The 16,113-nt window shown below is 30.5% G+C and overlaps 2 protein-coding genes across 2 annotated transcripts in view; both read right to left on the bottom strand.

Annotated features, from left to right (window-relative positions):
* The window catches only part of LOC127718150 (baculoviral IAP repeat-containing protein 7-like), a 187,382-nt gene that overhangs the window by 124,721 nt on the left and 46,548 nt on the right, over positions 1-16,113 (bottom strand). The window lies entirely within an intron of this gene.
* The window catches only part of LOC127718178 (baculoviral IAP repeat-containing protein 2-like), a 186,047-nt gene that overhangs the window by 136,485 nt on the left and 33,449 nt on the right, over positions 1-16,113 (bottom strand). The gene's annotated exons all lie outside the window — the stretch shown is intronic.

The following is a 16,113-nucleotide window of genomic DNA, read 5'->3' as shown; positions in this document are numbered from 1 at the left end:
GCATAGTCAACTATAAAAGGCCTCAAAATTACAAATGTAAAACAAATCAAACGAGAAAACTTACGGCTTGATTTATGTACAAAATAATGAACGAAAAACAAATATGATATATAGCAACAAACGACAACCACTGAATAACAGGTTTCTGACTTTTATTGAGGTCTTTTTGTAATTCTAGCTTGTACTTTTTAATACCACGGTCACAAAAAAACACATTTAGGTGTTACAGCTTACTTTTGGGTTATCGACAGAACAAAAATAACCTAACAAAATTATTTAGGAAGGATCAACGAGTTGCAATGACTGCGAAGAGTAAATATAAGCACTTCTAAACAATTAAAATCTCAAATAGGCATATATTATGAATTTATTTTGAATTCAGGGCTTTAAGTAAACCATGCATACTGTAAACTGTGAATTTATGCTGAGTCATCATAGTTAAGGCTCAGGATTTTCTCAATCTTCATGAAATATTTATAAAACTTCATATTTGAGTTAAATTCTTTAAAATCTCTGATATAAACCAAATTTTGTGAAATTCTGTATGTTCTATTTTTTAACCCTATATAGGCTGCAATTCTGTAAATATAGACACTGCAATTTCCCATAGGAACTCCCTTTGCGGCTAAAACTGTGACACTTTTACTATGAAGTTTCGTGAAAAATAATATCCCAGAACGGAAAGTTTATATGCACTGCTATTTTATTCAAAGGTCAAAATATAGGGCTGTGCGGCATATTTTCAACATTTATATGCCCTGAACTTCTAAGAGTTTGAACTTATACTAAAATTCTATACTACCCTTACCTTCATATTTGGAACTCCTAAGAATTAAAATTTAGGCGCTACCATGTTTTATTATACTGGTTACATTCCCAAGTGATGTCTCTATGAGATGAAACACATAGATCATAAATGGGAACCAGTACATTAACAAATTAACATATCTATGAATATTATATATCTCCCCAAAAGAGGCGTGGTTTGAGAAACAGCTGTATTTACAAAGTGCAACCTACAATGATTTGAACAACAGATACAGCGATGATAAAATCTTCAAAATACTGAACCTTTGATAGAAAACAAATTTGTTGAGTTTGGTGGATGGATATTTCAGTAGACAGTTTGTACTCCAACGGGTACTACTTGTGCACCCCTACTTACCGAGTTGCTTTTCTACTGAAATGAAGCAGAATTCACACTTAACCTTCTGAAAGACAAAAGGAAAAGCATCTTGCAAGTGACTTTAATTTCACTTTCAGATATATTGATAATTTCCGGTCACTCAATAACCCATATTTCAGTTATTGCTGGCACCTCAAATATCCCAGTGGTCTGCTTCATATCATGGTCTTTCACTCGATATTGACACAAATTTGCGACTTCACACTAGAACATATGACCAAACTGGATGATTGCTTCTTTCGAACTCTCAACTTCACATTTCTCAGCAGTAGCATACCCAATGTCCAATGGTACAGTGTTCGCATATCTCAACTTATACATTATGTTCATGCATGTTCACACCATGCGGACTTTATAAACATGAATGTTCTTCTTACACGAAAGCTGTTCAAAAATGGTTAAACTATATAAGTGTTACGGTCACCGTCACGAATCGGTTTACTGATACGATCTGTATGTGTATCAACTCACTAGCGACATGTTTTCACGTTAGATCTTTCGACACCAGAATAGTTGTCTACTCTGTAATTTTACCGATTGTGTCGTATTCCCATTGGTGATATTTGAATAAGTGTAGATTCGAATGACGGGTAATGCATGCATAGCCAGGAGATGCTAACCTTGTCGACGCTTCCGGTCTCGTTCATTTTCGATACTATGCGAATCCCCCAAGTTTTTTTGTTGCCTTAATTTAGTATTATCTTTAACGAGTTTTGAGTTTTGAACATCGATTATCCACTGTTGCCTGAATAAAGTCCTATCATAATATGCTATTACTCAACAACCCCCCCCCCCTGATACGACAATTTTTGTAATACAATATCGGACATTGTTTTCGGAAATGTCGCGTCAGAAACAATGAAATAAAGAGACGATACATCAAAAAATAAAATCAACCACAATAAGATTGGTACATTCATAACAACGAATTTTCTACACATAAATATGATTATATGCTGAATGTTTCAATACTCTTTTCTTGATATATAGATTTGTTCATCTTAGCATTAGAAAATCCGTATTATATAAGACGATTTCGCTACCGTACAGAACTAGTTATAATACCTTAATCACTAGTGTCAATTGATTCGGTGTCTGTAACAATAAGAGACAAATATATAGTAATTTCAGCATATTTCACTAAATCAGTTTATAAAAAAATTTAATATTTTTGGTCAGTCGAGGCAAATAGGAAATTGCATAATATTATAAAATATCCTAATATAACACATTATTATGAAACTTCATAAAATTAGTTAATTGGATAATTTTGTAACGATATTATGGGATTTCGTAATTCATAAAATTATAGAAATACATAAGATAAGAAATATTTTATAATTTTAAATATTTTTTTCGGTCGTTTTTTGGGCCCCCTGACTTATTTTGGGAAATTTCTAGAAAAAATAAGTTATTTTTGAGTGGCATTTATACCAGGTCATAATGAACAACTGTCAGATTTTCACCGACACGCCTAAAATCCGCCCGACACACCCATATTTCCTTGTTGTTAATAATTTAACAAAGGGAGACAACTAGTATCGGTTTAGAATACAACTTGCGGTTATAGTTCTTTGATATTTCGATCTTTTTAATAATAATCTAAGGTTGAAGATGTGTTTTTTTTATATTTCTATCTTAATTTGCATGTGATTTACAGCTGCATATTTCATTTTCATTGTTGAAATCTTGAATTATCTAGTTTTAGACGTTTGAATATACTTTGAATAAAACTTAAAGGTTTATCTAACCTATTATCTGTTGTTAAACAATAAAATATCAAAACACCAAATAAAATATTATCTAGCAATGTTTATTTAATGCATAACGATGTATTTGTTCACTAAAATAATGACAAATAACAAAAATATTTAACAACTAAAATCATATGTTTGATCTCAATTTTGTAAATGGCGATATTTTCTTTATTTTACCATGTGTAGAAACTTTATATTTTTTTTAATTTGAGATTTTTTTTAAAAATATTTTACGGTATTCTTTTGTTGATTTAGCTATGCAAACTGCAAATTGGAACATGGAAGTATTATATTGTCAATAAACTACTTCCATGATCGGATAATCATGATGAGATTCAATCATAAGATACGGCATTTAAGTGCAAAACGATGTATCATGGTTTATTTTCATCACTGCAAACAAGATATGCAGCGTGTTATAAAAACTCCTCTTGATATGATTAAAGAACAAAAGTGATTGTTTACATTTAAACAATGAAAAAAGAAACGATTGTAGAAAATTTATGTTGTAAAAAGGAGTATTTGTTTTAATAACATACATAATTTTTAACGTAACATTTGCTATATAAAGCAAACGTTTTGATTTTAATGATTCATTATTATAATTAAGTTTGAATATTTTATAATCAAAAACTTTTATATTGAATTTACATTTTATGTTTATTATATAATTTGAAAGTAGTGTTTTGTAAATATCTGCATTTGCATGTCCGTCTGCCAGTAAAAATTGTTTGTGATTTAGTTAAGAAAGAGAACATAAAAATCAGGCAAAACCATTATAATAAATATACTTAAGAATAAAGGAATACTTGTATCACAATTATACACAAATTAAAAAGGATTTTTGTATCAGAAAATTATATAAATTTAACATGAAAATTGATACGGTATATAAAAAGTTTAATTGAAAGACTACGCTTTCGATAATTTTGATTTACAGGGAAGTGGCAAAGTAGGGAAGAGCAAAAAAAAAAGTTCATACAATTAGGAAAATCTCGAGTCAAGTAGACACAATGATCTTTCGGCTTTAAAATGATTTACTTTGAAGAAATAAAAATGAGTGCTGATGTAAGAAATCATTTGTCGAATTTCAGTATATGATATAGTTTCGTTAATAAAACAATATGGGGATTTTATCTAGTAAGGTGATTATTTGAGATGCTTGGGTAGAAAATTATTATAGACTACATCTATGCTATTAAATGAGAAGACTTCATTTTGTGTGTCGCTTCACTTCCTTCCATAATAAATTTATCATCATGCCTCTGTGTTTCCGATAGGTACTATGCATAGTCGCATTTATCATCCTTGCTTATGATTATTCAGTTTGGGTTATTTTGGGAGAAAAACGAAAATAAAGGCGTCCGGATATTGTTTCCGTCATCGAACGGACGTTTACGTCATAGACGTTTAGTACAGTTAAAAATTACACGTAATTTTCATAAGTACTTCGGGACAGGACAATTAGTGGCCTGTAGGTGGCCTGTTGCAAGGCAAAATTTCTGTCCCTATCCAAAATACCCCCATTTTCAAGTGGCAGTCCAAATTTCCCCGACCTTCATCCCGGATGGCCACTAATACAAGACCTACCTATTGTATTTATTGTTAACTTGTTCTCGTCCTAAACATGCATGAAATATTTGCCACAGGACGTTAAGCAAACAAAATATCAATCAGTCAATAATTACCAGTTTTTTTTTATTTTCTGCCAGAAAACCATGCAATATTCATAAAATCGTCCAAATCGACAATCACAACTTGACAAATTTTTATACATCATCTTAATCCTTGACATAAAATAAAAGAATTTGACCATTGCCTGTTTCTCTATTTTTATTCATGGGTAAAACAAAACCTTTTTTAAGACTCATCGTTAAAGGCCATACGGTGACAGTTAGTTGTTACCCTCGACGTATTTTGGTCTATAGTGGATCGTTGTCTCATTAGCAATCTTACAGCATTTTCGTTTTATTTTATTATATGAATATTTTTCAACAAAACCGTATTAATATATAATAAATATCTACCAAGTATATAATACTGCTTCCAGTTAGTTTTCATTAGAAGTACGAGATTATAAGTGTCGTCCGTATCATACCTTTTTTTTATTATTTATTATGACATTCTTCTATTGAATATTTATACCTTGTTGTGAATCCAGGAGTTTCGTACATATTGTGCCGAATGTAGGTTTTATTATTATAACTTACCATACACCACTAAATAGGTATAAATATTGTTTTACCTTTTTAGTTTAATGTTATTTCTATTTCTTTCGAATGTAAAATGGTAGAAAGAAAAACAATTGATGAAACCCATTTGAATAACGTATACAGGATGTACAATGATATATTAAAATGTCTATAGAAGTTTTTACATGGGTAGAAGATGTCAGGAATTATGGAAAATCAATCCATAATAGCTAAATATTCAATTAGGTTGAAATTAAAATTGCGAAAAAACAGATGTAAAATGATAAGTTAAACAGTCACAATAGTAAGAAAATAAAAATAACAGTTTAACATTATTAAGATGATAATGAACAATAATAAAATATTGATAAAAACTATATTTTCTCTTGATTCAAAAACCATAGAATCCATATATTATGTGTTTATATTCTACATTATGAGTAAACAGGACATCTGAAAACATACCATATAGCTCTGATTTACCGACAAATACCAGATTTTGCATTATGTCTTTTTTTTAATTCAAACTGGGAACCTGTCTGCAAACTAAAGTATGCAAGAAAAAAGAAGCATAACAAAAAATCAGCGTATTAGTTAACGAATGATAATCTTCTGAACGTACGACATTCTTCACAATCTATATTATAATCTAATCAGATTTAGGAGACACACGTTCTGTATGATAAATTAATTCTACAAGCTTGCAGTTATAGCATCATACTTGGTTACATTACTAGAAACAGATGTCTGCGATGATTATTTAAAGGGACATTAGTTACTTTTTGTATCGTTATGAAAGTGTTCAAAATAAAGTGAAAATAAAATAAACACAGTATATCATCGATATAAAGTATTTGATATATCATTTTTATAATTTATTTATTGTGTACAGGTATCGTTAATGATCCAGTGCCCTCGTAAGAAAGGTCGTTGGCAAATATCTAGACGTTTTATACATATTGTGAAAATTGATCTAGAAAATGAACAAATGTTACACTCTTTACATGAATTTATTTTCAAGGATCTGTCCTAAGATCTATCTTAGAAATAAATTAAGTTAATTTTGAGTACCGATTTACTGTATATCGAAGCTATATTAGCTAGGACGTGGCCTAACCACTTTCCTAAGTGTTACAGAAAAGAAAACTAGGACTTAAAAAAAAATTTTTTAGAATGCATCGAATTTCACGTGTAGGAATAAATTCTAAGATCAAAAATTTGGAAAATTATAGTTAAATGTATATATATATATATATAAATATATGTAACATTCCCAAACGTGTCCGATTCCCCCCAAACGTGTCCGATTCCCCCAAACGTGTCTATTCTCCCCAAACGTGTCCGTAATATTCAATATTCCCCAAACGTGTGCGATAAATGTTATCGCCAAAACGTGTCCACTGTTAAACGCCAGAATGTCTCACGTCTTTTAGCGCTAATACATGTATGTCCTAATTGAAAGAAATTAGGCATTTCTATGATGGGGAAAAACATTAGATGAATTTGTCATTTATTAGCATAAGTTTGTTCAATTCCGTTTGTTAATGATTATCTGTAACATATGAATTAAATTTTGACTAAAATTGCTTATTGTCAAGTTGCAAGTATTTCATGCTCATTAAGAGCGAATATACAAAAAGTTCTAGTGCAGTTGAATTAATCGTTTACTATGTTTACTATTTAAATTATGTGTTACTAATAAACTCCGATGATGCCTTTTATATTAATCCGACGGCGGGCTTTCAGCAGAATTGACTTCCCTTTTTTCAACAGTTCTGATTTTTTAAAAGCTCTTCAAATCAAAAACTGTTTATCAGGTTTTTTAATAAATTTTAGGTTTCGAGCATCATGAAAGACACACAAACAAGAGACATAACGTCCAGTGCCAAATATTTCATGCATTGTTTGAACGACATCATGTTAACAGTAAATACTGTAGATAGGTTTTATTATCATACCAGGAATTTAGATTTGGACCTAATTTTTTTACGGTTATTCGGAATTAACACTAGTTGGGATTGTATTCTAAAAACATTAAGAGCCAGTAAAGACCGATTTTTTTGTGCTGATGAGCATTTTTTGTTGAAAGTATATAATTACATAAATAGAATATTAAATCTCTTTTTCAAAAGTTAGAAAATAGGTGTAAAAATTCATTTTAAAATTAGTAATTACTGGTAATTACTGGGTAGTTTCAGGAATTACTTGTATTAACTAAGTGCATCAGGAATTACATGTAATTCCTAAATTTTAGTAATTACAGGTAATTCCTAATTTCACCTATTTACTGTAATATATATAATTCATCTAAATAACAGCCCAAAAATGTAAGATCTGTAAATTTGCGTTAGCAAATGTTTTGTTCTTCTCTGGCCGGTATTCGAACTCATACTACTGAGTTATCGTGGCACCAAATCGCGATGCACTGTGCCCGACGCGCTAGACCACTCGACCATAGGTTAAAATATGAAAGAATATTTCTTATGTTTAAATTAATAGAGGCGTATTTACCGGAGACACAGGGGACACGCCCCCACCCCCTCGCCCGCAGTCCAGGTCACCAATAAATTGTTTAAAAAAGTTTTTTACTGCTAGATCTGTTTATCTAGAGCGGGAATTAATCACAAAGCTTGTTTTTACTTCTTATAACTAGCCGTGAATTAACTCCAGCTTCAACATACGTTATTTCTGACAACTTATCAATGATTGGGTAAAAATTGACTCCTGTGTGTAATGTCTCTTTTCAAAAGATTTGATATAAAGTACATGGACATGTTGTTTCGAATAGTCCGAATATTTTAACAGGTGAAATCTTATGATCAGGAAAGAACTTGCATACTTGTTGTTAATAATTTAACAAAGGGAGACAACTAGTATCGGTTTAGAATACAACTTGCGGTTATAGTTCTTTGATATTTCGATCTTTTTAATAATAATCTAAGGTTGAAGATGTGTTTTTTTTATATTTCTATCTTAATTTGCATGTGATTTACAGCTGCATATTTCATTTTCATTGTTGAAATCTTGAATTATCTAGTTTTAGACGTTTGAATATACTTTGAATAAAACTTAAAGGTTTATCTAACCTATTATCTGTTGTTAAACAATAAAATATCAAAACACCAAATAAAATATTATCTAGCAATGTTTATTTAATGCATAACGATGTATTTGTTCACTAAAATAATGACAAATAACCAAAATATTTAACAACTAAAATCATATGTTTGATCTCAATTTTGTAAATGGCGATATTTTCTTTATTTTACCATGTGTAGAAACTTTATATTTTTTTTAATTTGAGATTTTTTTTAAAAATATTTTACGGTATTCTTTTGTTGATTTAGCTATGCAAACTGCAAATTGGAACATGGAAGTATTATATTGTCAATAAACTACTTCCATGATCGGATAATCATGATAAGATTCAATCATAAGATACGGCATTTAAGTGCAAAACGATGTATCATGGTTTATTTTCATCACTGCAAACAAGATATGCAGCGTGTTATAAAAACTCCTCTTGGTATGATTAAAGAACAAAAGTTATTGTTTACATTTAAACAATGAAAAAAGAAACGATTGTAGAAAATTTATGTTGTAAAAAGGAGTATTTGTTTTAATAACATACATAATTTTTAACGTAACATTTGCTATATAAAGCAAACGTTTTGATTTTAATGATTCATTATTATAATTAAGTTTGAATATTTTATAATCAAAAACTTTTATATTGAATTTACATTTTATGTTTATTATATAATTTGAAAGTAGTGTTTTGTAAATATCTGCATTTGCATGTCCGTCTGCCAGTAAAAATTGTTTGTGATTTAGTTAAGAAAGAGAACATAAAAATCAGGCAAAACCATTATAATAAATATACTTAAGAATAAAGGAATACTTGTATCACAATTATACACAAATTAAAAAGGATTTTTGTATCAGAAAATTATATAAATTTAACATGAAAATTGATACGGTATATAAAAAGTTTAATTGAAAGACTACGCTTTCGATAATTTTGATTTACAGGGAAGTGGCAAAGTAGGGAAGAGCAAAAAAAAAAGTTCATACAATTAGGAAAATCTCGAGTCAAGTAGACACAATGATCTTTCGGCTTTAAAATGATTTACTTTGAAGAAATAAAAATGAGTGCTGATGTAAGAAATCATTTGTCGAATTTCAGTATATGATATAGTTTCGTTAATAAAACAATATGGGGATTTTATCTAGTAAGGTGATTATTTGAGATGCTTGGGTAGAAAATTATTATAGACTACATCTATGCTATTAAATGAGAAGACTTCATTTTGTGTGTCGCTTCACTTCCTTCCATAATAAATTTATCATCATGCCTCTGTGTTTCCGATAGGTACTATGCATAGTCGCATTTATCATCCTTGCTTATGATTATTCAGTTTGGGTTATTTTGGGAGAAAAACGAAAATAAAGGCGTCCGGATATTGTTTCCGTCATCGAACGGACGTTTACGTCATAGACGTTTAGTACAGTTAAAAATTACACGTAATTTTCATAAGTACTTCGAGACAGGACAATTAGTGGCCTGTAGGTGGCCTGTTGCAAGGCAAAATTTCTGTCCCTATCCAAAATACCCCCATTTTCAAGTGGCAGTCCAAATTTCCCCGACCTTCATCCCGGATGGCCACTAATACAAGACCTACCTATTGTATTTATTGTTAACTTGTTCTCGTCCTAAACATGCATGAAATATTTGCCACAGGACGTTAAGCAAACAAAATATCAATCAGTCAATAATTACCAGTTTTTTTTTATTTTCTGCCAGAAAACCATGCAATATTCATAAAATCGTCCAAATCGACAATCACAACTTGACAAATTTTTATACATCATCTTAATCCTTGACATAAAATAAAAGAATTTGACCATTGCCTGTTTCTCTATTTTTATTCATGGGTAAAACAAAACCTTTTTTAAGACTCATCGTTAAAGGCCATACGGTGACAGTTAGTTGTTACCCTCGACGTATTTTGGTCTATAGTGGATCGTTGTCTCATTAGCAATCTTACAGCATTTTCGTTTTATTTTATTATATGAATATTTTTCAACAAAACCGTATTAATATATAATAAATATCTACCAAGTATATAATACTGCTTCCAGTTAGTTTTCATTAGAAGTACGAGATTATAAGTGTCGTCCGTATCATACCTTTTTTTTATTATTTATTATGACATTCTTCTATTGAATATTTATACCTTGTTGTGAATCCAGGAGTTTCGTACATATTGTGCCGAATGTAGGTTTTATTATTATAACTTACCATACACCACTAAATAGGTATAAATATTGTTTTACCTTTTTAGTTTAATGTTATTTCTATTTCTTTCGAATGTAAAATGGTAGAAAGAAAAACAATTGATGAAACCCATTTGAATAACGTATACAGGATGTACAATGATATATTAAAATGTCTATAGAAGTTTTTACATGGGTAGAAGATGTCAGGAATTATGGAAAATCAATCCATAATAGCTAAATATTCAATTAGGTTGAAATTAAAATTGCGAAAAAACAGATGTAAAATGATAAGTTAAACAGTCACAATAGTAAGAAAATAAAAATAACAGTTTAACATTATTAAGATGATAATGAACAATAATAAAATATTGATAAAAACTATATTTTCTCTTGATTCAAAAACCATAGAATCCATATATTATGTGTTTATATTCTACATTATGAGTAAACAGGACATCTGAAAACATACCATATAGCTCTGATTTACCGACAAATACCAGATTTTGCATTATGTCTTTTTTTTAATTCAAACTGGGAACCTGTCTGCAAACTAAAGTATGCAAGAAAAAAGAAGCATAACAAAAAATCAGCGTATTAGTTAACGAATGATAATCTTCTGAACGTACGACATTCTTCACAATCTATATTATAATCTAATCAGATTTAGGAGACACACGTTCTGTATGATAAATTAATTCTACAAGCTTGCAGTTATAGCATCATACTTGGTTACATTACTAGAAACAAATGTCTGCGATGATTATTTAAAGGGACATTAGTTACTTTTTGTATCGTTATGAAAGTGTTCAAAATAAAGTGAAAATAAAATAAACACAGTATATCATCGATATAAAGTATTTGATATATCATTTTTATAATTTATTTATTGTGTACAGGTATCGTTAATGATCCAGTGCCCTCGTAAGAAAGGTCGTTGGCAAATATCTAGACGTTTTATACATATTGTGAAAATTGATCTAGAAAATGAACAAATGTTACACTCTTTACATGAATTTATTTTCAAGGATCTGTCCTAAGATCTATCTTAGAAATAAATTAAGTTAATTTTGAGTACCGATTTACTGTATATCGAAGCTATATTAGCTAGGACGTGGCCAAACCACTTTCCTAAGTGTTACAGAAAAGAAAACTAGGACTTAAAAAAAATTTTTTTAGAATGCATCGAATTTCACGTGTAGGAATAAATTCTAAGATCAAAAATTTGGAAAATTATAGTTAAATGTATATATATATATATAAATATATGTAACATTCCCAAACGTGTCCGATTCCCCCCAAACGTGTCCGATTCCCCCAAACGTGTCTATTCTCCCCAAACGTGTCCGTAATATTCAATATTCCCCAAACGTGTGCGATAAATGTTATCGCCAAAACGTGTCCACTGTTAAACGCCAGAATGTCTCACGTCTTTTAGCGCTAATACATGTATGTCCTAATTGAAAGAAATTAGGCATTTCTATGATGGGGAAAAACATTAGATTAATTTGTCATTTATTAGCATAAGTTTGTTCAATTCCGTTTGTTAATGATTATCTGTAACATATGAATTAAATTTTGACTAAAATTGCTTATTGTCAAGTTGCAAGTATTTCATGCTCATTAAGAGCGAATATACAAAAAGTTCTAGTGCAGTTGAATTAATCGTTTACTATGTTTACTATTTAAATTATGTGTTACTAATAAACTCCGATGATGCCTTTTATATTAATCCGACGGCGGGCTTTCAGCAGAATTGACTTCCCTTTTTTCAACAGTTCTGATTTTTTAAAAGCTCTTCAAATCAAAAACTGTTTATCAGGTTTTTTAATAAATTTTAGGTTTCGAGCATCATGAAAGACACACAAACAAGAGACATAACGTCCAGTGCCAAATATTTCATGCATTGTTTGAACGACATCATGTTAACAGTAAATACTGTAGATAGGTTTTATTATCATACCAGGAATTTAGATTTGGACCTAATTTTTTTACGGTTATTCGGAATTAACACTAGTTGGGATTGTAATCTAAAAACATTAAGAGCCAGTAAAGACCGATTTTTTTGTGCTGATGAGCATTTTTTGTTGAAAGTATATAATTACATAAATAGAATATTAAATCTCTTTTTCAAAAGTTAGAAAATAGGTGTAAAAATTCATTTTAAAATTAGTAATTACTGGTAATTACTGGGTAGTTTCAGGAATTACTTGTATTAACTAAGTGCATCAGGAATTACATGTAATTCCTAAATTTTAGTAATTACAGGTAATTCCTAATTTCACCTATTTACTGTAATATATATAATTCATCTAAATAACAGCCCAAAAATGTAAGATCTGTAAATTTGCGTTAGCAAATGTTTTGTTCTTCTCTGGCCGGTATTCGAACTCATACTACTGAGTTATCGTGGCACCAAATCGCGATGCACTGTGCCCGACGCGCTAGACCACTCGACCATAGGTTAAAATATGAAAGAATATTTCTTATGTTTAAATTAATAGAGGCGTATTTACCGGAGACACAGGGGACACGCCCCCACCCCCTAACCCGCAGTCCAGGTCACCAATAAATTGTTTAAAAAAGTTTTTTACTGCTAGATCTGTTTATCTAGAGCGGGAATTAATCACAAAGCTTGTTTTTACTTCTTATAACTAGCCGTGAATTAACTCCAGCTTCAACATACGTTATTTCTGACAACTTATCAATGATTGGGTAAAAATTGACTCCTGTGTGTAATGTCTCTTTTCAAAAGATTTGATATAAAGTACATGGACATGTTGTTTCGAATAGTCCGAATATTTTAACAGGTGAAATCTTATGATCAGGAAAGAACTTGCATACTAAAATTTATGTTATAAACGAATATGTATAAATAATTGTTTAGTGCCAAGAATGATGGTATCGATATATTGGATATGACTTCATTACAAAATTCTCACATTATCATTTCTTGTGAATATTTTATTCTTTAGAAACTGTCTTTCTGTGGCTTAATTCAACAACACCATTTTTTCACACAAGATTTGTTATGAAACTGAATGTCATATTTTTCTTTCCCTCTTCTTTCTTGATTCAATTACCATGTACATGTATGAAGCTATGCATGGGTCACCGTTTATGAGGATATGAAAGGGATTTACATAAAAGTGAATAATTGGACCAAAAAATATAAAGAACAAAAGGTGATGAAATATAAAGATTAGATTGATTGACTGTTGGTTGCTTAACGTCCGGTTGAAAATATTTCATGCATGTTTAGGACTAATATAAATACCAATTGGCAGAGGAATAAAGAAATTGTAAAAAAAATAAAAGAAATAGAACTATAGAAACGATGATCTGACACCCCAACCATTACCACACATTCTAATAAGTACATCTCTAAATAAATATTTTATTTTGGTTTCATTTAATGGTCCCCCAAAGACATGATCACATCAAGGTTCTGGATCCACCCTCGGTTAAAATCACCAAACAAATGTTTAAAAGCGGGATCCATTCTCTAAGCGCATGTGTAACGGCAAGCCGGGAAAATAGCAAAAAAAAATATTCTTCCGGACATCCGGAAAAATAGTTTTTCTCTGCCATCATGCTATTATTCCGGTCAGAATTGACCAATAAAAATGAATATGCGTGCGTATGGTTAAGTGGCTATTGTAGCATCTAATGGAGAATATAGTGGCAAATAATGTCCTCTAATGCAAACACTGAGAATTGGAACTTTAAAATTGTTGCACATTTCCCGCGCACGTTACTGATTTTAAACTTAAGATAAAGCTTTCTTGAAAAAAGTAACAATGAAAACAAAACATGAAATTCCTGCATGCAAGGTTAGGAGTCGGTCCACTGATTTATGGCTTCAATGGGCATGTATGATTCCTAAAGAAGATCCTGAATTTATCATATCCCTGAAGTTTGGTTCCACTGAATGAAGTCGTCATTGATTTTGCAAGCCATGATTTTTTATACAAAATTGCTTTTTTAACACAAAGAGATAAGAGAAAGGGGTAAGCACATACAACATTGTCCCCCAAAGCAAAGCTGTGTTTATGATAGTAAAAATATTGTTTTATTGAAAATTAAATGAAACATAATGAAATAAAAAAAGCTAGTCTTGTCCTTAGGTCAACTCCATTTCATTATACATACATTGACTAAACCTTTGAAAGAAAAGAAATCTTTCTGAAACCGAAATACTAATGGTTTCCACATTTCAATTATTATTGTACCATTTGGCAAGCTGCAAAAAAAATGTTGCCAATGATGATTGAAATTTTAAGCTTCAAAAAAGGGCAGCACGTGGCCTTCAACAATATGAAAATCCTAACCATATAGTTGGCTTTAAAGGCCCCGATTTGAAAAATACGAAACGATTCGATAAGGAAATATAACGGCCTTATTTAAAACAAACCAATGTTTGAAAACCAAATATCACAGACATGAACCAACGACAACCACTGAACTACAGGATCCGGACTTGGGACATGCACATAAAGAATATGGCGGGGTTAAACATGTTTGAGAGCGCTCAACCCTACCCTAACATTGAATAGTACTTTTGGAAAAGTTACAATTTTAGTTCTTAAAGTACTTCATCAAATGACTCCAGGATATGTATTTAGATATGTGCACCAGGTTAGTTCTAGAACAACCAGACAAATGCTTATTGGCCAGACACAATTATTTCGTAGTGCATTTCTTTGAGACAAACAATGCAAATTAAAAAAATCACATCTGCTCTATCGGAAAAAGATTTTTACAGTGTAGTGTACAAATCATATCCAAATTATAGAAAAATCTATCGTCTCTAATTCAAAAGATGGATAATTTTATGTTAAGGGGGTCTGTAATTCAGTTTGACAGCTTCAGACATTTTTATTACCTTTTCAAACTGGACAAAATGACTACTTCACCTAAAAATTCATACCCCAATTTTGTTTTACATGTAATTTCACCCCATGAATAAAATATAAAAAAAAAAAAATAAGGAAGATACGAAAAAATCTGCAAGTTATACATTGTCCACACTAGGGTCTTAAAAGCTCAAACTGAATATACTATGAACTTCTTTGTTGATTTATGGATCAAAAGTCTACAAATCTTAAATAATGTAACACAACTGAATCTTCAAAAAAACATATATTGACGAATACTTTGTTTAAAAATTAGTTTAATTCTAATAACAGTATAATAGTTTAATATTGTATAAGGTTTTTAGTATTACGCTTATGCAATTTTTTTTTTACTTTATGACATCGTAACTTTTAGAATAGTCCTAGGACCATCCTAAGACACCTTTATGTATATATCCTAACTAAAGGACCAAATTCAGGACAATCTTATTTTAGGAGACCTTCGCTAACCTGAATATGGACTAAGACGTGTCCTGATATCATCTTAAGACACGTCCTATTCCTAGGACAGCTTCGTTGACGCGGCCCCATATCTCGAAAAATCATAATTATTATGAATATTTATTAATTATAAAAAGTTATACTTCATAGATTTTGTAAAACAGTCAATAGTTTTTTTTCCAACGATATTACAAAAGTTTGTGTATTCTATAAGCATATAAGATTAGTGATAAACCCTTTAAAGAAAAAATGCATCAGTCGGAATTTTTTTTTTTTATCATAACGCAAGTTTTTGTTGTGATACATCGTGCCTCCATTACGTTGTAAGAAAGGAGTAATTCAAT

The sequence above is a fragment of the Mytilus californianus genome, unplaced genomic scaffold (assembly GCF_021869535.1).
Source record: "Mytilus californianus isolate M0D057914Y unplaced genomic scaffold, xbMytCali1.0.p SCAF_1, whole genome shotgun sequence".
Lineage (NCBI taxonomy): Eukaryota > Metazoa > Mollusca > Bivalvia > Mytilida > Mytilidae > Mytilus > Mytilus californianus.
The sequence above is the reverse complement of the archived record's forward strand: the minus strand, read 5'-3'. Positions and strand labels throughout refer to the sequence as shown.